We start from the raw sequence: 22,801 nt of genomic DNA, 5'->3' as shown, positions 1-22,801 counted from the left end.
CTCGTTTATTGTCATCGGAGATGCTTCTGTACAGTATCCACAACGACTACCCTTGATCTGGTGTTACAACACGTTTATCTTTTATTATTTTAACTACACAATATTTCATTAAAACGCGACTTGTCCTTCGCTCGAACAGTGCATTTCTATTGTTGGAAGTGTTTGATAATTATACATCGAAAGAGCATAACTCAGCGACTTCAACGTTCCTCAAATACGCTGCCAGTATCAGCATTCTGAGTAATTTCACTTGTGCATATCGCCGTTCGACTTTAGCTTCCCAGATAGTCGTAGAAATATTTTCAATACCTTTTAGTTTATGATAATGATAATGATGATTATGTGGATCTTTCAAAAAATATCACGTTAATAAATAAAAATAACCTAGCTTCAAATATGTCTTTTTCTTTGTCATTATTCCAATGCGTCACATATATGTACATAGATACGGTTTATTCACAGCCCAGCGTCGCACATGTTTGACATACTATAAAATTCGCTCTGATTGTTGATTTAGTACGTTTTTATAGTATATATGTATAATATCATGAAAATTCGTTATTTGGACAGTGGGAAGCCTCCTAGTTTTTAAACGGCGGTAGCAAACTTGTTAATATGCACCCTTACAAATATTAGTACTACGACATGTGCCTAAGAAGTAACGAAACTGGTTCTCTAAAAATGTTGATATGTCATTTAATGTAAAATCTATATTGTCCATTTCAGAATGATTCCTTTGAGAAGCTATACACCGTTTCCATTCCTGGAAACAGTGCTGAAATTCTTCTACCGAAACTACTTTCTGTTGATCGGTTACAACCTGTTGGATGTTGTTCATAGTTCCAAAATGATATCCCTTAAGATGACTTTTGAATTTTGAGAAAACGAGAAAGTCACGTGAATTCATATCTGGGGAGTACGGAGGCTGTGGAAGCACATGAATACTATTGTTGGACACAAAACTTATTTACAAACTCGTTCGAAATTGATCGAAACTCATTCTTGATGCAATGTAAAACGCTGCTCGATACGTTGCTGTTCCATTTCCGTAACGCGTCGCTAAAACACGCTTTTATAAAACTCGCTGCGAAATTGGTCGTGTTAGCTGAATCGAGTTGAAATTAGTACAGAAGGTAGGGCAGAGATATACGTCTCAAATAACGTCGCAGCATCGTGATACAATGTCGCGGACTCCCCAGAACCGAAATCTATCTCGTTACCTTTTAGACACACCTCGTATATGAAATGATAAAATTCGTTGTATAGCTGTAGAAAGAATCGCTGCCAACCTTTATAGCCTTTCATAAACTTTTATATTATCAACCTTATAACCGTTTGTTTAAGTTCTAAGAAAATTAATGAAGTTGAAAATAACGGAACCTCGAGAAACACTTTTAAAACAAGGGAACTACGACGAGTTTAGAACAACCTATCGAACAGGAAGATTCTTTTGGCTATATCTATGAATAAAAAATTCATTAAAAACACGTTTACGCGACATTTAAATTTAGAAATGGTTCTCTGTAATTAGAATAATCCAAGAATTAGTTGGTATTCAATGACGTTTCGCTCTTATTTAACCATCTACAAAATTAGCCGCATTAAAAATATTGATAACACGTTGAAGCAACTGTACACATATTCTAAATTCTGGTATCCGTGATCGCGCTATAATTACGTTACCTATCCAAAGAGCAAACCTTAGTCTCTCTTTGACGCAGTAATTGAACACTGTCAAGTTCCCTAAATCTCTTTATCGTTGAATCGTTCTGTGCCTTTATCCTCGATGCTAAATCAGGGCTGCTGGTTACAATGAAATTCCATTTTCCCAGTAGATACAGTGCGTTCGTGGCGAATATTTTTCGTTGGAACCTCCAATAGCGATGTCTGTCACCTTTAACTCCGTCCACCTTTTTCTCTGGTAATATCTTGCCGATTCTACAAGGGCTTACTCGAATACCCGGAAGAGGGTGAGAGGAAAAGAAGATAGAAATGGCAGACGATATATTAGATGAAAATCGATTATACAGTTTAAAGATGTCTACGATTTCCGTGGAATATCAATGAACCGTGCTAACAGACACGATATTAAATTGGGACTTGATTTATAGCCAATCAAGAAAACAATAGCGCTTTGTAAAGTATAAATTGCCTTTCTTTTCAATTTCAATGCTGTATTGCGCATAAACGTAAATCTCCGAATTTATACGAAATTTATACCATTTATTTTTGTAAATTTATATCGTATGGTTATGAAAATTCATATCATTTATTTTCATATATTTATACCATATATGTATTCTTTTGAATTTCAATAATCATAAAAATTGTATATTCGTAGGATATATTTATTTTCATAATAGGTTAATTGGCAATTACTATCCGCCGTATTGAAGTGTCTGCAAATAGAGACTTTCTACGAAACAAGTTTTACCCCAGTAAATAATTCAGCGTACCTACCTTATTAAAAAATTGTCTTATTGTATTGTATTTATCGTGCAATTTACATTTCTCTTCACTAAAAGGAAAATAAAAAGAAAATTTTTACGTTCGTGCTACTTGCGTCTTTTATTATTTAAACTCTGCAATTATTAAGTAAAAAGTTCTTATAACAAGTTGCGCAACTTGCACTTCCTTCCACGATTTCATCGATTCAATTGCTTCGTCTCTCGAGACTGTGATCTTTTCTCCCCCGTCTATCAACAAAATATTATTCTTCGAGCAATGATATAACGTTCATATTCACGCGTCAAAGGCCTGAATTAAGAAAGAAATGACAAAAATCTGTCATAATATATCAAACAGAACAATAATCCAATAATATAGGTTTCACGTTGGAATAAGTTGTCCGTCAACAGCGTCGAAATCGCGAGAGAATTGTACAAGGCGTCCAAAAAATCAGAACAATACCTGAAGAAATAGAAAGCGTAGAACAATTAATGGCTAATGGTAGTAAACGTCTCCAGGCTCGTGTTGGGATGCAAAGAGAATCATTTTGAGTATCTCCTGTATAGATATGCAAATACGGTTTATTGCAGAAGAAACTCGCTATAATTCGAAAGCAAGGTCATACACAAAATCTACCGCCGAAGCGGTTCCCGGATGCTACGCGACACCCTGTATATTACTCTTTCATTTCATCCTAACAGTATCTTTAGCCTTTCAGTTCGTCTCTATCGACGAGACACCTTTTTTCACGGAATAGCATGACATTGATACACGCAACTGTGAAATTCGTCTGTCGAAACACTGAGTCGAGAAAGAAGTGGAACAAATCAACGAGGGTAGGAGGTGATGCTACGGCCGAAGAGGAAGCCAAGACGAAAAGAAGGATCAAGAGCGTGGAGTCTCCACCCTTCCTCGCTGTCTTTATTGATGTTTATCCTTTTTTTTGTGCAAAATGTCTCCCGTGTGTAGCTTCTCTCTCCTCCTATGGCGAGCGAGGCAATCTCCTTGTTGGCTTTAGCGTTTCCTTTCAGCGACGATACGTTGCTTTGAGGAAGCAGTTTCCACGGCCCTCTTAATTTGTGCACGTTATCTTTAGAAAGTAGAAACTCGATCCCAGACTCTGTTTCGTCTCCAAATCAGCATTCTCGACATACCATCGATCCAAGAGTAAACGTTCGCTGTTCTCGAAAGGACTCGTAAGGTGACAATATAATTGTAGGGAAACCTCGAATAAGGATCTTTAAAGGCTTTCGGATGTGAGCCGTAACCAACGATAAGAGCAAAAGATTGCCAAACTGTCGTTAACGTTGCAATCAGTGATCTGAGGATTTTTATGCATTTATAAGAAATTTAAAAGTGAAAAATCTAGAGTATAGTACTTTAGTACTACTTCTCGGTAGTTACAGTCATTTTCTACCGAGGTTTTACTTTTTTAATTATATTCCCAAAAATATGAATTTGCATAAAAACTCGCAGTCTAGTAATTATCTTCGTTAGGGGTCGAAAATTGCAGTGATAACACGCAGTTCTTGGAAATCTGACGAAACTGGCTGTACTGATATTAACGAAATGTTGGGATCTTTTATTTTTGTATCTAGAAGCGTCAGACAGAATCGAACAGCATATTAGCAATGTTATCCATAACAATGCTAAGTGTGTTAATCCTGCTGTTCTCCTTACTTCCTCTTCGGGTTTGTATCTCTTTAGATATCTCTTTCTCTTTGAATATTTTATCCATAAAACGCGTAGAACACGCGAAAAGCAATATATTTATTATATCAAATATTAAAATCAAATACAGGGTAGGTGTAGCGGACAGTCAAAAGCTAATAGAAAAGATCAGGAGCGGAAACTTTGAGCAATGGGATAAATATTGGATAGATGAGGAAAGTAGCATATGTATGCTGTAGCATTGTGTGTTACACAAGGAAGGTCGGGAAACGCTGAAGCACCTAATTGAGACACGTAGGAAACTGGAAAGGTGCGAATGCAGGTTAGAAGATGTAGTGGCAAAGTTTTTCGATGTGGAAGTAGTAAGATGGCTGGCGTGTGCGGAAAAGAAAAAGAGACGGCTAAAGATACTAGAAGAAGAAGATAGTACAGAAGGATATAGGTGGTTTGTCCGGATGAATGTCTAGATTAAGACAACAATTAAACATCTACTATATTTTAATAATATTTACTAAAATATAATATCCATTTCACGTTATATAAACCCAAGACGAAGTAGCAGGGTTGATTGCGACAACTCGAGCCATGAAAACCTCAAGATTCTCAGTATGATGTTGAACACAACAAACGCGTTAGATTGAATCTTACGGAACAGTGTAATTTAAAAACCGCATTTTTCAAAAAATATGCTAAATGTTTTTGATATTGTTATTGTAGGTTTTGATTCAATTAGCGAAAAAAGCAGTGAATACGAGGATGACTTTGCATCGTCTTCGTTGCATCGTGATATCGGCGTTCAGTTTATTTCTTGACCGAGTCGCACGAGTTTTTGATGTCGATCCAAATAGACGGCTATCTATGTCAGAAGACAGCGTGTTGTTATTATATAATAAATTAAAAATGGCACAATCTAGACGAATGACTGCTAGTAAAATAGATATAAGCGACGTGCTTCGCGAACAAGACAAAATATCGTATTATTGTAATGGTTGCTGTGTAGCATATTTTAGTTTAGACAAGCGTCGAGTTGTGACATTTTGTTTGGGATAATTGGACGTTCTTCAACTCGAGCTAGAAACTTGCACGGAGGATAAATTAATTCCACGTAGATTATTTTGGCATACAAGTAGACAAAATATCGGGTTTAGGATATTGTAGGTGTCGAGTCGTGTCGTTATTTTGAAAACTTTGATTGTGTATTATGTAAAACATCGAATAAAAGTCTCGAATGTTCTATTTCTTTTTCATTTCAATTCAGTGAAATATTGTATTGGTTCTACATTGTTAAATATTACATTAATATTATATATATCGCTATAGAAAAACTTAATTTTCAACTTCTCAAACTTAGTTAATTATTAAAATAAATTATTTCCATGAAACGATATTCGTTTTATCCAAGTACCAAAAACAAAAAATAAATTAGGATCAGAATCTCTACGAAATAATACCTGTATTAATAAATAATAAATAATTAGAATAAAAAATTATACCAATATACAGGTAAGTATAATATATACATCAATTCGATACTTCGATTCACCTGAAAAATAAATTTGTTAACCGATTATAACTTAGAATATAGATTATTTTTCACAATACCAACCGCGACGTGGTGTGATTGATTAGTGTTAGATTTCATGAAGGAATGACTAGTAGAATTTCTGGTTAGTAGAATGTATTATGCATTATGTTATCTATTGTTATGTTTGTATTACGATCAAACATTGCAAAATATATTAGAACAAAATAGAAACTGTGCTCTTCTATTATTATCAAAACAAGAAATATCCTCTTACTGTATTACAGTTCAGATACCTTGCCCCTTTGCTCGTTTGTTATGCATAAGATTGTATTACGCCTAATGTAATACAAACTTATACTAATCAAAAGTAATGGAAGTAGAAAGAGTAGATCTTTTCCCTTTGTTTCTCACATTTAACAATCTGGAATAAAATGACTTTGGAAAATGAAATGATAAACGTTTTATTATGCGTAATATGCAGAAAATGTGTAATTATATTTATCATGCGTTTATTCGCGGAGAATTAATCAGTAGTGTCAGTCAACGAGGAACTAGATTTCTGTATCTTGGCGAACAGAGTTTAACCTGTCAACGGTTTACAAAACTGCATTTGTAAAAGTATAAACGAAGCGACATTCATTATGCAACAGTTTGACAATTTATTAAAAGACTAAATCGAAACTTAAATTGCTCTGGCGACATTCATAAATGCGCTTTTATAATTCAGCGAAACCAACATGTACATAAAAGAAAATTTTATGTCAAAAGAAAAAAAGGACTCGTTAAACCGCTACCGGCGACAAAAATAACGCATTTCAATTAGAAACGTTAAATTCTATTTCGAAGAGCGAGCCAAAGTTATTTATCAGTGCGAGCGTATGGCGCCACTATTAATAAAAATAATATCACTAGCTATGATCGAAGATTAAACGTCAAAATAGTAGTATTACCGCGGTGTAGGTGAGACATACAAGTCGAAAATAGTTGTTCGCGATCCGCCACCGCGGACGTATTTAGACGGTCGCGCTAAACTTAGATTGTTTTCTGAACAAACGAGTTAAGAGGGTCCGCGTGAGTACGAGTGTGCGTGACGCGCCAGAAAAAAGCCTCGAAAAATCAGATTTACGGGGATCCGCTTAACCAGGTTTACGGATCCGATTAACCGGTCAATTAAAAACCAGTGTTTACACTGATTAACCAGGTTTCTTCGCCGTTTCGAATCCTGATTTTTACGAATATGTAACTTTGTTGAAACATAGTTACATATTTTAAGTATGGAATTTTTATCTCATCGTAAATTAATAAAATAGGTATAATGCTGTAAATGATAATACAACCTTTTGTTTGTTTGTATCACGATATGTTTAAACTAAGGTATTTCTAAAAATAAGAGATAGCGTTAGGGTTAAATAGTTGAGAGGTACTTATATAATGGTAATTATAATACTTTTTTTATAATACGTTGATAATGAATTAGCTGGTAGCAAACGATCAATAGAATGTTTATAAATGCATGTAGGTATTCCTTTTCCTTATTTTTTAAGCGTAGAATGTAATAAAATATTAATTAGCGCAACATAAAAGATTAATCAAAGCAATGTAAAGGACTATAAAATAATGTAAATAAATAGAAACAGCTTACGGATATTTATATAGACACAAATATAGGATAAGACAGTTTTTTTATCTCGTGGAGAGCCTTTTGTATAATAGATATAACGTTAAAGACAACGTATAATCAATAAACAATTATCTTTTATGGAGATAGCTGTGATTTTTAGATTAAATGTTTCGAACCTCGATTCACCATTGCAATTTATTTTTAATAATTAATTCAATCGACTTACAGAAACAAGATGTTGTAAAACGATTTGACGACAGCTATTATCAGAATTACTGATAACATGTAAGAGGAAAAGAGAAGTTCAAGTATTTGACTTTCCATAAAATGTAGCAACCCATTTTCATGATCCAAAGATCTCCTATGTCAATCTCCGTTTAAATGACATGGTTTTGACAAATTTCTTATGGATTGACAATCTTTGTTTATATGATTACCTTCGCAATGCGGACAGTCGAGTAATTCAATAAAAAGACAAATCTCATACATAGTATCCTCATAATTAATGCGTATAATGCGTGGAATCTTACGTAAATCCTTGGAATCGACGTATACCTGCCTTTTAGAACTCGTTACATGATCAGATCACAACTAGACACTCATCAGAAGTCAGAATGTGCTAATAAACAAATATCTGCTTCTCACCAAGGTTTTTATCGGAGATCTTTTCACTTTTAGTACTCGCGTAATATATACCGAAAAATCAATTACTGTTCGCTTGAAAATGATCTTGCTTTATCCTTTTACTCCAAATTAACATTCCAGAGGTGAATACACGATACAAAGGAAACGAACAAGATTGACAGATTGACGATTAATGAGTTAGCTGCGACGATGTTTCTCTTCAACTGAAAGACTCAGGAGCAGGAATTTGTCGTATGGTTATTGAGAAAAAATTAGCTGTATCTCGCGTATTGCGATACACGTATCGTTGTGCGAAGAAAATTTAAGTTCGGTAGTAATACGTTACAAGAACTATATTGCCATATCACATGAATGATGTCAGTAAGTGATGAGTAGGCATTAATGTAACAATCACACTCGTCATTCTAACTCCTTATCTGTCAATTAATTTCTTAATTTCATTTAATACATTTTTCCTTACCATCATCGAGTTTTTCACCATTAATCTGCCGATGCCCCCACCACGTCATATATTCCTATCTTGTTTTATCTCGTGCGACTGAGAGTATATGTATGTATATATACAATGATTATGATTATGGGTCTATTACAGTTTAATTAACGCTCCGCTTATTTGTGTTCATAAAATATTCTTTATTTGCATTGAAAGAATAAAACTTTCTGAATCAAAATACCTAAGATACATACGTAAAAGTCAAGTGCGTATGATAAGGAATACAAGCAGGAAAGAAGTCACATGCGACTCGCGAGCCACGAGTTGCCCAGCCCTGCTGCGAAATAATCTGACGCAAGCTTCTGCTTGGCATTCCAAAAAGCCAAATTCCATAGAGAAAAACTGCGACACGCAATGAAGTGAACGCGAGCGTCCTCGTTCGTTAGTCCACGTCCACAATGACATCAGCCTGACAAGCAATAATGTTAAGTAATATTTACTAACAGGCAGGACCGACCTCGAGGTCTCTGAAGAGGCCACGAATCGTTCCTAAGGGTGCTCTCGCCCATTCTCTCTCGCTCGCTCACTCTTGTCGAGGGCGCAGCCACCATCAACTAAATTACTCGCGAGAACACGACCTCACTTTCTTTCCTTCTCTCTCGTTTCCCACGCAGAACACTGCCGGTTGAGAATTTTGGCATCCGCATAATCGCGTTCCTGAACCGTCCTTTCAACTATCGCATTCCAGCGAATTTATATCGATCTGCTGCTCGATTTTGTGTTCAGCTTGTCTTGCAATGTATCGTATCCGTGAGAATCCGTGCTTCTCAAGTTGACACTTTCATTCGATCATAGATCGTCTATACGTGTTTATTAATTCGTGTTTTCAACAGAGTCTCAATCGAGAAGCATCTTTCTCATGGCGTTCTTGTGATGATTTTGTGAAATTGTATTCGAAAATCGAATTATCACTATGGTTTCTGATCCGTATCTTAGTCTTCTTCAGTTTTTAAAAAGTACAAAGTAAACCGTTGAACAAAAGCGCGCGTAATCTTCATTAGAAAATATGTATCGTAAAACGAATTGTAATAGGTGGCTAGTTGAATATGCTCAAATGTCAATAGTGAAGCGGTCGTTTTGTTTATATATATGATTCATTACGGAAAGTGTACCGTATATATACATACGTGATAACCAATGCAGTATCTTGATGACTGAATTTACTGCTAAACAGAAGAAGATAAGTTTGAACAAGTCGGTTAGTTTCGTGCGACAGTTCAAGATCTAACGCAGTAAAGTGTCATAAGTTAACATATCCGACATACAGATTGATATGCACAACAATTTTCACAGTCTGATTATATCCGTCATTTCCATTGTGAATTAATTTTCGTCTTGATGTACATTATACTACACAATTGCTTGAAAGATTAAAGTGTATTTCTTACATGTAAGGAGCAAAGATTACAAGCAGTCTACAAAAATTTTCGTAAATATTTACAAATACCAATGGCTCACGTTGCTATCCTTAACCTACGTTAATACCACTTCCTATCGCAACGTGTTTCTAAAAAAAAAAAAAAAAAAAAAAAAATAATAATAATCTAATCTAATCTGGAAATATTTATATGGTTCGAAAAATTTGAAATGATTAGACAACTAAGCAAAACGGTGCTGTGAAGATTTCATTTTGTTGATAGCGAACGAATGTTAAACGAATATTACTCGTATAATGCAACGTTAGATATGGATTCGCGTAGATCTCATCGAAAATGAGATTCTACTGCACCGTCGACTACCTTGTCAGGACATCGTAATTGCTCTCTTTTCCGTATTAAATCGCGTTACGCATCGATTTCACGAGAGCATATCGACGTATGAAGTAGAAGGTCGACCATAAAGTTTATGGTGCGAAGGAACGACGTATATCTATCTGTGTTCTACTCTTTTCTACGGATCTCGTTACGCTTCGTCTAGTTCGAGGAACGGATATTCCTTTGCCCGTGAAACTTCCAGTGATATGTTTCTATTAACCGTTTTATAATTAAAAAGATGAAACATATATGTCATAAAATAATAGCAAATACATTGGACTAGATAGATTCAAAGGCAAATACAATATATGTAAAAAAACTGAACTTTAATTTAAAAAATGCTAACGCTTTAACGCTTACAATCAACTTTTGATTTATACGACATACGCGTAAGAGATTTTACAACAAATTACACGCCATCAAGATGTATTCTCATTTTTGGATCTCGTTGTATACGCTTGAAGCGAAACCAATGTAAGCATTTGATATAGTAACATGACGGCGATGTCGATCGACGACATAAGTGGCACCCTCATGATTCTCACCCATCACTCCGCTCCACCCCATGGACTATGCCATTGATTATCTCCCTCGCTCCTATTGTCTTCTCTTTGTCCACCTTCCCAACCTTGTCCGGTCCGTAACTGTATGAATTCCGACATCCTCGTTGTACGGCACCCCTGCAGCTTTCTTACGGGGTAACGTACCAGAAAGCCTAAACATGCATTAGCAGCAAATGGTATCGTCACGTAAACTCGTTTCGGAACACCTACGGTCTACGCTGAATACGAACAAACATACGTTCACGATACGTTCGTAAGTGACTCCAGCCAGTGAAAACGTTCTATCAATTTCTTGAAGCCTTTAAGAAGACACGAGTGCAGTTAATCAATCGTTTTAATACATTTTTTGTATTAATAAATATATAATGTACTAATATATATATATATAATTCATATACATTTTCATAGTTATAAAAACACGTACTTTGTTTCATTTCCTATCTTGTATTTTGCATCTTCAGTATTAAAGACGTAAGATATAGAATTAGAATTAATAACCAAGAAACAACTTCTCTAAACAAAGATTGTACACTTTTGAAAGTTATTTTTTTACACATTATACATAACGACAAGATACTTCCAACGTTATATTAACACCTAAACGATATGCACAGTGAAAGTAACGTAAGTATAGCACAAGTAGGTTACAACAGAATTAAACAAAAAATACTAACAGTTTAAAAGAAACGATCTTTTTCATCTTTTTGAAGTGTCAAACTTTATTTTAATTCATAAATCATCTCAAGTGAGTTTCTCCGATTCCGAGATTATTTTAAATGGAGGCTTTATTCCTAACTTTCCAATTTCCTACTAGATTCAGTTTAAATTGTTAAATATTCAATGTGTATCGTTGAAAAAAATATCTCTTTTTTTATATCAGTATCACATCTAGCTTTGTCACCGTTCTAAGGACCCACTGATGGTAATTTGCGCCTTACGCTTGCCACCTATTTAAGGTAGATACTCGTGCTCATATCATGGGTCATTTGGCACGGTTGATCAGCTGGTCAATTAAAAACCTGTGGTGGACGTCAGTGATCCGTGATATGAGCAGGTAAGTATACCTTAAATAGGTGATAACCGTGAGGCGTACATGGGTATCTGATGAAATTCTGCAACTCTAGACACCAAGAATACATTGCGACACCGATTCTAAATCCATATAAAACTCACGAGCATATTTATTTTGTTATAGTTTAAATCAGGAGCTTTGTAAGCTATGGATCGCGTAAAAAAATTACAAGATCTTGACAATTTTTGCGACTACCATATACCAGTGAAATGAAAAATGTCGCTCATCTGTCATCAAAGGATCATGAAAAATTCACTGAGCCATTAATCGACATAGATATAAAACACCGGCTTTTTAAAAAGTCATGTAAATGGGTTTTTACTTTGCTGGAATTAGGACAGAATTTCCAGCAATTTCTACAATAGCCTTATAATCTTTCATACTACGTATTTATAGCAAAACGACGTTTTCGTCATTGATGATTGTAAAATCAAAATATCCATCAATTTTGAAAAACGTTGAAGATACTCTGTTATATCAAATATTCAACCAATATTTAATTCTTTATAGAAAAATAAATTAGCTCGTTTGTCTCATCGATATCCTTTGCTTTTACCTTAATAAATAGTAATATGTAATGAAACTATAATTATAGCGAAGAATTGTTAAGAACTAAACTTGTTTGATTTATTATCGATTAAGGTTTGTTTGTATATTTATTTTATGTACCTTCTCATGTATATAATTGTGGTCGCATACAATTTTCCCAGACAAAATGCGGTCGCGAATAGAAAAAGTTTAAAAAGCGCTGGTTTAGATTAAATTTAACATTTTTTGTATGTCCCAAATTCTTAATTATTTATTAATTCGTAAAAGTCTAAAATACGTTGTGTGATTATCGTATTTGTTTTAATCGCATAATTTTTCCACGCAGATATTATTTCCAACGAACCAATAGTTTCCTGTATTATTTCAAAACAAACCAATAAATCTGCAATAGTAAAACTAGTCGTTGAAAAAGTACGTTACATCATTTCACGAATTATTATGATTAAATGTACTATGTTCCGACAAATAAAAATACACGCGGTTAAAGCTTCATAGAAGAAGCTAGCGGAGACGGAAGAATTTGACAAGGGTCGTTTCTTGTTATAAGACCCTTGTATTATTACTCGCACATAAAGATTCCGTAACAGTAACGAGTATAACGAGGACCATTAGCAAGAAATCCGTGATAAACAACTCCGACGAGAAACCAATAAATGATAGATTTCTTCGATCGCGGTACGTTTTAACGAAAACGACGGGAGACCAGTTGTCAAAGAGAAGAAAGAGAAGAAAGAGAAGAAGACAAGAGAGGAAAGTGGTAGTCATGCTGGAAGTCTCGTTAAAACGTCTTCGAGACGATTCAGGATGGAAGGATGCTACTTTCCCATTTCCTCCTCGTCTCATGATTTGCTATCAAAGACGCCATCTTGAAAGCGCTTTAAATCAATTTATTAGCTTCGTTTTTAATCACCCGGCCGGAGCGTTCGGACAGTCCACGATGGAGAAGGAACGACACCGCGAAGAGGAGGACCGAAAGAAATTGCAAGGCAAGCCCTTCGATCGTGAAAATATTTCTCCTTCAAAGATGGTGTCCTTCGCCTCTTTTCCCTTGCATCTTGATTAAACAATCCTACGGCATACCGAGGGGCTTGTCGTTTCGAAATTACCCACCGAGATTATATTCCAACTATTTCCGTTATTCTTATAGCACGCACGGTGTCCTGTGTTTCTTCGGCAATGAACGAATTTTTAAGCGAAGGAAAACATTGATCCGTATGCTGGATCGTTATCAGAATAGTGCGAATTTTATGCACGCCCATATTTTCCAGGATATAATTCAGAAAGTAGAATCTCGGTAGGAAATTGTTTTATCTGCCAAATACTATAGACACCACTGTATTTTGGATATTTCCTGCACTTTTTCAGACTATACGCAATCTTGGCGATCTTGCATTTTCAAATTTCCTATGAATACATGAAAAGCCGTGTCTAGTCATTATGAAGATTCCTTCATTAGTTCTTTATATATATATACTTTAGATGTATTACGTATTACACAACAAAATTATTATTAATTTTTCTACTATATTCATTCGAATGAAATGAATTAGTAGTTAAATATTTCATCCACGTGTTTAAAATAAATGTTTGCTGCTCAGGTATGAAAGTTGAGTAGAACGTTAACCTGGCAGGGAGAAAAAATCATTTCTTATATTTCACGATCTCATTTACAAGGGATCAATATGAAATTGTGAGGATGTTTAAATAGTAGAATTTAATATTATATTCGAGAAGAATTCAAATAATAGAGATACTTTTGAAACCAATAGTTGAGAATAGTCTCAAGAATCGAGGTCTGTGAAGTAGATGAAGATCTTCATTATGCGATCGTTTCAATATCTTAAAAGTCTTTATTTTCGCACGTGGTTTTAACATTGAATAACAATAACTTCTTACTATCATGGACGACTTTTGTTATAAAACAGGTACTGTTTGTTATAAAACTCACTTCAAAGAGGTAGTATACTACCATATAATGAGAAACTTTCTCCTTGAATCATCTGTTTAGAGATATACGGAAACCATCGTTAACTTGCACGATATTTCGATATAGAGGGAAATTCAAACATCTTTTAAATGATACAATTTTCTTTAAAAATGTTCTACTTCCGACAAATGTACAGAGATCCTATAACGATATAATAGAACAAAGCAATGGGTTATAAAACGCGATTATCGAAAGCTATGTTCGCTTGAAATATTTCGACGAAGTATTAGTCAACGACGAGATAATCTTTCTTCTCCAATGCAAAGATCTCTCGTATGAAATTACAATTTTATTAAAACCGCGCGAGGAATTTGAAATTTCAAATTCCCTGTGAAACAAAAGTGATTATAGGAGATATTGAAACGCATTTTCTTTCGCGATATATAGACTAATCAAGTTATCTACACGCTCGATTCAATATCTCTCTCTCTCTCCCTCGCTCTCCATCTCTCGGGAAGGGATCTATACGAGGTTGTTTCGTGACAAGGTAAGCTAAAGCAATTGCGTTTCACCAATAAGTTTAGTCAACGATCACAGAAACGTACTGAATCCCTTTGATCTTGGCATTGATAAACGAACTTGCCCTGCCAACAAACATTCCCCAGATTTCATCGTGCGAGCATCGAGCACCATGAACAATAAACGAGCTATAATTCAGCTATATCAAGTTCAGAGATAACCAGTTAAGTCTGGAAAATTAATTTAGCGCAAACGGGATACGATTGTGGTCAACCGGCTTGTCTTTCCGTTCCTAAAGAAATCTTTTCTACCTGATTGCCAAATAATTTCATTTACAATTTTCATTTGTCATCGTTGTATATTGAAATAGAAATTGAAATGAAAATTAGTTTCTTAATTAATGTTTCCTGGCCCCTGAGATACGTCAGATCATATCATTACATATTATTAATTTCTTAATTATGTCTGTTCACGTGTTCATTATTATTCGATTGTTCATCTTTTTTCCTTTTTTTAACATGAACATGTACATATTAGATTGGCCAATACGTATAAGTAATGTCGGATTCTTCCCTAAACATTCGTTTCTGCCATTCTACTTGCGAAAGCAACAGACTATCGATAACCTGTATAACGTCCGTACGACCTATAAGCTGGCATTTCGAATTTCTTGCAATTTAAAAAATAATTAATTACATTCGCTTACATTTTTTTAATGTTTACTTTGACTCTAAGATGAACAACAAGAAGATGTATTTCCGTATTTCGCAATTATGAATTATAATTTCATAGGTCATATAATTTCAAAGGTAAAAATACTGTATAAACAGCACAAAAGATGTACGTGGTGCAGGAATGAAAAAATGGTGCAAAAATGGTTCAAAAAGTTTCCCGATGAAGATTTCGATCTTATCGATGGTAAACGACTGTCGAGATCGATAACGATCAAATTTACAATCTAGTAGTAGTAGAAAATAATCCATATTAACGCACAAGAGTTGGTTGAAATGTTAGGAATATAGAAATTCAACGTTGAAGATCATTTGCATTAACTCTTGGTATAGTTTCATACCAAAAAGTCCGACATTACCCTTTAGTCAATCCAATATGTATGTGTGTATATATATCTTTAAGGGAGAAAGATTTGTTCGAAACAGCGAATCGGTGAATTGTCAAACGGTGAAACGAAAAGGTCGCAAAAGCAATTCGAGAGTTACATTCACAACAGGATGAAACTATTTTTCTGCGTACTGATCCCTTTCTCAGTCTCAATTTCAGAAATGAAGTTTACTCATTATCCCATCCGTGATGAGACTGCGTTAGTCCTTCCTCGACACCGGCTAACTAATGCAATTTTTATCTTTCACGATGATGACAGTTCTGACGAAAGATTTAAGATCATAAGAAGAAAGAAGCCTGCAATGAAATGATACACACAAGAGTTGTTAAAAAGCGTTAATTACTATTGCTTGTTATTGCAAAAATCTCATCAAGTTATAAAGCTTGAGGAAGTTCTCGAAACTTACAGTTTGGATAAATTTTTATTGAAATTTTAATAAAAAAAGAAAAAAGAGCAGAATACAAATTTAACTCTGTTTGTTTATATACAGAGGACCTTGCTACTAATTATTTTTGCGATTGAAAAATGTTGGATTAAATAATATAATTTTCTATGAAACATATTTTCTACGAGACATAGACAAATTGTATATGAGATGAAAATAAGTCATTTCGGCCAATTTGCTATTTTTATTTTAAAAGCAACCCAATTTTATGTTAAGGTCAAATAAATTATTTTGCAATAATTTTTTATTGTAGTTAACGATTTTTATTGAAATAACCAATAATCTAGAATATTGAACACTGTGTTTCAGTTATGAACAATAAATCCAGATTCTACAACGTAATAGCATACGCTTTCAAAATTCTCCCCGTTTCAATGACTTTACTTGAATAATAAATGTATAATAAGCTCGTTTGTACGAGACAACTTCTACTACTGGCACAATTAAACAAAATAGGATCGGATATTATTCTCTCGGTTTATAAGTTTATATAAAAGCAAGACATATTAGTATTATCATTAATTACATATTTGAAAAATTGTAGAAGAAGAAGCATTTAGCACCGATTTGAAAGTTTCAATCAACCTCGGCCAGATTTCCTTTAGGCAGTACAAAGGGATGCAATTTCAAGTTAAAAATAAAAAGGCAATCAATAAGAAAAGGAGATTGGCTATGAAAATTGGCTATGTGATGCACGTGCTCGTTGGAGAATCATATTCTTCGGTAGCATCGCGCTTTATTGAGACATGTACCGAAAATTCTATTTAGATAAAGCCAACGACAAGTACCGCGAGGCTTTATTCGCTCACCCTTTCTGATGGAACTTCCTGTGAGTTGCAAATCGATAAAAAGGGGAATAGAACAACGCGACACTGTTTCGTCGGGCACGGACATAGGCACAGGATTTTTAAATCCACGACAAGGAAAATGGAACAGCTCTGGAATAGAGATTTCTTTAACAGCGCAGCTAGAATAGAACGAAACAAAAGCAGCGTTGTAGCAACATTGAAACAGGTGTTACAGATCTTTCGATTTCGTCTCTGCTTCTTATCCGAGGGGTAACTTTCCAAGATTGAATCTTAAACTTTGTTCAAATAAAACTTGAATTCAAGCAATTTAGCTGGAAATTTATCTAATTTGATTTCAAATAATGGATACTTAATACGTTCAATGACGATATCGATAAAATCTATAACATTATTTTAGTTTTAATATTTCTCAACAATCTAACATCATGCGTACGAGTTACATTTTCAACTAAAACCAAGTAAAGGACAATTTTCTTTGATTCTTTTCGTCACAAAAGATAGAACAGGAATCGTTAGAAATCCTGTTGCATTGGATGTGTTGAAGAAATGTCACAAAATGCTGATTGTTAATATATATCTATTCTAATGAGAGAAATTGCAAACTGATTGTTACAAATTCTAAAGAAACGTTATTAGAAAGAATAAAAATAGTTAATTTGGGTAAGGAAGTCCGATCAGAAGGAGAAATGTTTTGGAACTCGTTAAATTAACAGCGAAAGTTTCTGTGCTAAGTAATATATAAGTGAAATAAAGGAACATAAAAATCCATTTGTATATTTCCATGTAAATTATAGTAATACAGTAACTTTATTATAGTAACTAGTAATAGTTACAATAAAAAAGAAGCTGCATTTTAGGTATTTCAATAAAATTCAAAATAAAAGAACTCTGACTACTCAGAAAACTCGATTAAGTTGTAAGTACCTATATATACGTATAAAATTGTTGCTTCTTCTTTTTCCTTTAAATGTTACAATCGTGCACATTTTTATACATAACTGTGAAATAGCATGTATTAGTGTCCCAGATAGTGTAAAGGGAACAAGGTTACAAAATATTTTCGAGCATATTTTAATTTACGATTAGGTGGCAGATAACGAATCTACGAAAACAAACGGCTTACAAAATTAGATGAGAAACGGATCGTTTTTTTGGAGAAATTATATTCGTGCGTCATGTTGATACAAATGAAAAGGAAGAGATGTTCCGTGATTTCAGAATTTTCAGGTCAATTCGCTGAATCATTGTCTGGCAAACAACCCAGTAAATTTATGTTAATTTAGTTTATTCGTAAATTTACTTGGTGTTCTAAATACCTATGTTTCCAACGTGTTTCAGGAAAGTTTTAAATACTACGTTTAACGTAGTCGTCTAATAATCATGATTTTATTTTACAATATAGTATGTAATTTTTCCTGAGTTTAATTTTCATTACGACAAAGATAATAAAACCTATTATTTAGACATTGAAAATGGATATTAAAAGTTAATTAAAAAATTTGAATTTGAATTAAAAAATAAAGTTTTAAAAAATCTATCAAAAATATCAATAGATTAATACAAGCGAATAAAAGATTGCCAGAAGATTAACAGAAAAATTGCTTATACGAGAAATATGCACATCGTATCGAACAGAATGATTTTTTACGTAGGATGATTCTTTTCTCACAAAAATTCTACGAGAATAAACCAGTGTTTGCTGATTTTTAATCGGAGAATAAACTGTTAAATGCCTGCAAGTTAATTTTTCTATCGCAAAATATCGAAACAGCTTTATCTTCGTTTTAACTGAGGCCATGAAATTTTTTGTGGAATAAATGTAATAAAGACTGAAATCAATTTTTATTGACATTTAAAAAATACTTTGAAAATGCGTGAAAAATAGATAATCTATCTCTAATATGTAACAATATTGAATATTGTTTCAAAATCTTTCTATTATTTAATAGTACGCATATCTCTAACAATAAGTATATTCGTATCATTAATATTTGATTGATCCTTTCTCTTATTATTTTTGGGACTATGAAGAGAGAAAATGAAGTTTTATTAAAAAAGAAAGAAGAAGATAATTTGAATAAACTGTTACATAATTAGATTCTTCTGACAAACGTCCCGTTAATGGGACAACGTGCATAGGTTATTATATAAATAGAAAGATACAAGGAAGTATTTATTGATCGATATAATGAAAAATAAAGGGGGCAGAAGAACGTGTGTGAACGAACCATAAAGGCGCCCTTATTATGTAGTTTAGTTTATTTAAACAAAGGATCTTCCAGCTTACCTGATTTTAATTTAAAAGATTAATGTAAAAGAACAAAAAATCCCATTTTTTCGATTTATTTCCACTGAAACAAAATTAATTAAAAATTTAGCTTTTGAAATTAAATTAAGAGTTACAATAGAGGTGGTTTCCTATTTTATCCCATTAAAACGAACAAAACCTTGTAAAGCGTACACAAAGTAATTTTCATATTAAGGAATATATTAAACTCGTAAATTTGTGATACAAGTTTAATTATTAACTACAATGTAATTATTCTTCTTGAAAAACTGATTTAATCCGCAGAAAACGAAGAATCCAAGTATGTAATTTAATGAAAGTTCAATCGACTATAGCAATAGCGCAACAAAATGTCAACCGTGAACAACAATCACCTTAAAATAATTCGTTTATAGCAACCCTTCGAGCTATCTGACCGAGTGTTCAAAGGACGGGCACGTATTCTGCTCAACAGTGCGTAATCAACTTTTTTGCAAACTCCTAAAAACGCATTTACGCTTACGATGCATTTTGCATGCATTTCTGTGCATAAATTGTTGCTCGTTCCAAATTATTTTTCGGCTCTCACGACAAAACGACGGTAGTTTTCATTTTTACAAAGAGATTCAAATCTTCTTTCTACAAAAACTAACTCGAAGTATATTCGTTATTCGTACTACGATATTTCAACATAAAACGGCTATATCGTATTGTATATCTATTTGTATTGTATATTTAATACGAGCTATTGAGTGACGTAATGTTTTAGTTTAACATAGAATTAATACATCATTCTTTGACGTGTCAGTTTTGCAATGTTATACGTACAAAAAAATGGTAACACTGTAACTAACGAACTGAATAATCTAACTATGAAAACAAGTAATTATAGGATTTACATGATTGAAAAACAATGTTATTAATATAATATTATATTTATAATATTAATATAATACTTCAAATGAATTCGGGCATGCTACTGAATAATCTTCGTTCTTCCGCATTGGAAAATTATCAAGGAAAAATTAATAACAAAGAGCTATCAACTGTTAGATGAAGTTAAAATAGAGGGGAACAGGTGGGGAATGTGATATCCAGTATAGAATTCCAAGGTTAAAAGAATTGTTACCATTGATAGAAAAATGGAAGGGAAGTAGAAACTTCTGGCTAATTTTATACTTCTCATTATTTTGTAGAAATAAATAGTATATTACGCGTTAAAGTAAACTAAATTGTAAAACAAAATTCTAGTGTTTTTATTAATTATAAATGAAGAAATCACAGAATACAATAAATTTTTAATTAATAATAAAGAATTATAGCACGTTTAAGTATTGAATACATAAAATCAGGGAAATACGATAAATTTATAATGCTGAAATAAAAATTGGATATTTTCGTTGTAACTACCTTGCTCATTGACGAGTTGTAATTTAATTGCTCCGAACGATCTTGTCATTTTAATAATTAAAAATTGAAATGCTCGGAACGTCTAAATACGATATTGATGAAAATGAGAGAAGCTATACGGGAGATGCGGCTCATCTGCAAGTGGCATCGATTTCATTTTATAATAACGTGCAATGACCATGCTCATTTCATTGTTATATTCACGGCTGAAGTTATCTGATTACCGTGTCATTTGATGAAACTTCCGACCCTCTCTATTTCTATCAGCCGTCCATTGTCATAGTTTCGTCCAGTTGAACCGATAAGACAAATCATACTTTAAAATACAAGCATAATGATACCATCCAATAAAATATATACACTTTATCTTCAATTCATAAAAAAAATTGTAAAGAGATCTTTTAATAATATTTGTCAAACAAATCCTTGTTTCACAAAAAACAAAAGATATTAATATTTTTCAATTCATATTTATCTCTATAATATATTGGTACAAAATATTTGTAGAATTTTTCAACAACTAACAAATTCTCCTTTATTAACGTTATTTAGAAGATTAGGTACTCTAATGGTAATAAAAGTTACTTCTTTAAAATATTATTCCTCGTTTAACGTAATTATAATTAAAAGATAAGTAATAATAAGTTGTTCTTTAAATATATGTAACTTTAAATTAACGTTAAATATACGTGTACTGGTAAACAATGTAACACATTATATCTTGTATAATTAAGATTAAAAGGCAAATAATATGTTAATTCACTTTACCATTTGAACGAAGTAATTTTCTTATATTTCTTATTTATTGATAATTATTTTCCTATTGTTTCAATTCAAAAATCTGATTTCTAAGGAACAGATGAACAATCATAAGCATATTCCGGTAAACCACCTATACCTCGCCTATAACTTGTAACAAAAAACAAAATCATGTTTAATATTAAGCGAGTTAAGAACATTATAAGAAACATAAAACACGCGATCGGTACAGATTATGGAGTAATTCTTCGTATGCCTTGCTCATATATTGTCTATCGTGAACTGTACGTCGAGCGTAAAAACATAATTCTATAATACATAATACGTAATACGCACAAACTGGATCGATATTCCGCATATGTCGTAAAATACAACAAATCCAGTAGTCAACGCGTAAAAAAATTAACGAACGTCAAACATTCGAATATTATCTATCAACCTTTTAACTCTGTCATAGATGAAGTGAATTATTTTTCCCATCAATTGAAGTCATGGGTATAGAGAATATAAAAATATGTTTCCATTTCTGCAGTTATATATATGTACTGTTACATACGTATGTGCATAAACAACCTTAGAAAACAAACAATTCCATTCCATTAAATGTCAATTTAATAAAATATATTGAATATATTCGGCGATAGGAACCATTACCCCCTTAACATTAACCCTTTTAAAGAGGTAAACGGTTGTACACAAAGAAAGTAAATTAATTTTACTAAAATAAGCATATATGTATCTATTAAGCACTTGCTTTGTCTCAAGCTTTCTATTTTTTAATTTCCGCTCATGAAAAGGTTATAACTTTCCAAAAAACATATGTATAGATATGTATATCGCACGACGATGTATCGCGAACGAATCGAATGTCAACAAATATGGCAGACGATGAGAGAGAGAAGTCGCTCGGATCTATCCCGTAAATGCAGTCTATACACAATGAAGCTAGGCAATCGAGGCAATCGAAGACGTTCATCGAACCCGGAGGCATTGTCGCGCACGCGAATAGAACCAGTGTTATGTATATAGACGGTAACTAAGGTGTATACGTGTGCACAAGTATGTGTACGTGTGTATAGTACTGATACTACATGTTATGCGAGTATGCATCAACACGATGTGCCGAAACACAACTTCCCTCTGCTTTGTCTGTAATCACACTAGCTAGAGGATAGAGAAAAGGAGATTTGGAGTGGCGGTGGCCG

At 33.4% G+C, this 22,801-nt stretch overlaps 1 protein-coding gene across 4 annotated transcripts in view; it reads right to left on the bottom strand.

The window, feature by feature from the left end:
* LOC139985753 (uncharacterized) overlaps nucleotides 1–22,801 on the bottom strand; it is a 138,437-nt gene that overhangs the window by 109,963 nt on the left and 5,673 nt on the right. The gene's annotated exons all lie outside the window — the stretch shown is intronic.

The sequence above is a fragment of the Bombus fervidus genome, chromosome 1, assembly GCF_041682495.2.
Source record: "Bombus fervidus isolate BK054 chromosome 1, iyBomFerv1, whole genome shotgun sequence".
Taxonomy (NCBI): domain Eukaryota; kingdom Metazoa; phylum Arthropoda; class Insecta; order Hymenoptera; family Apidae; genus Bombus; species Bombus fervidus.
Note: the sequence above shows the minus strand (reverse complement) of the source record. Positions and strands in the feature narration are given on the sequence as shown.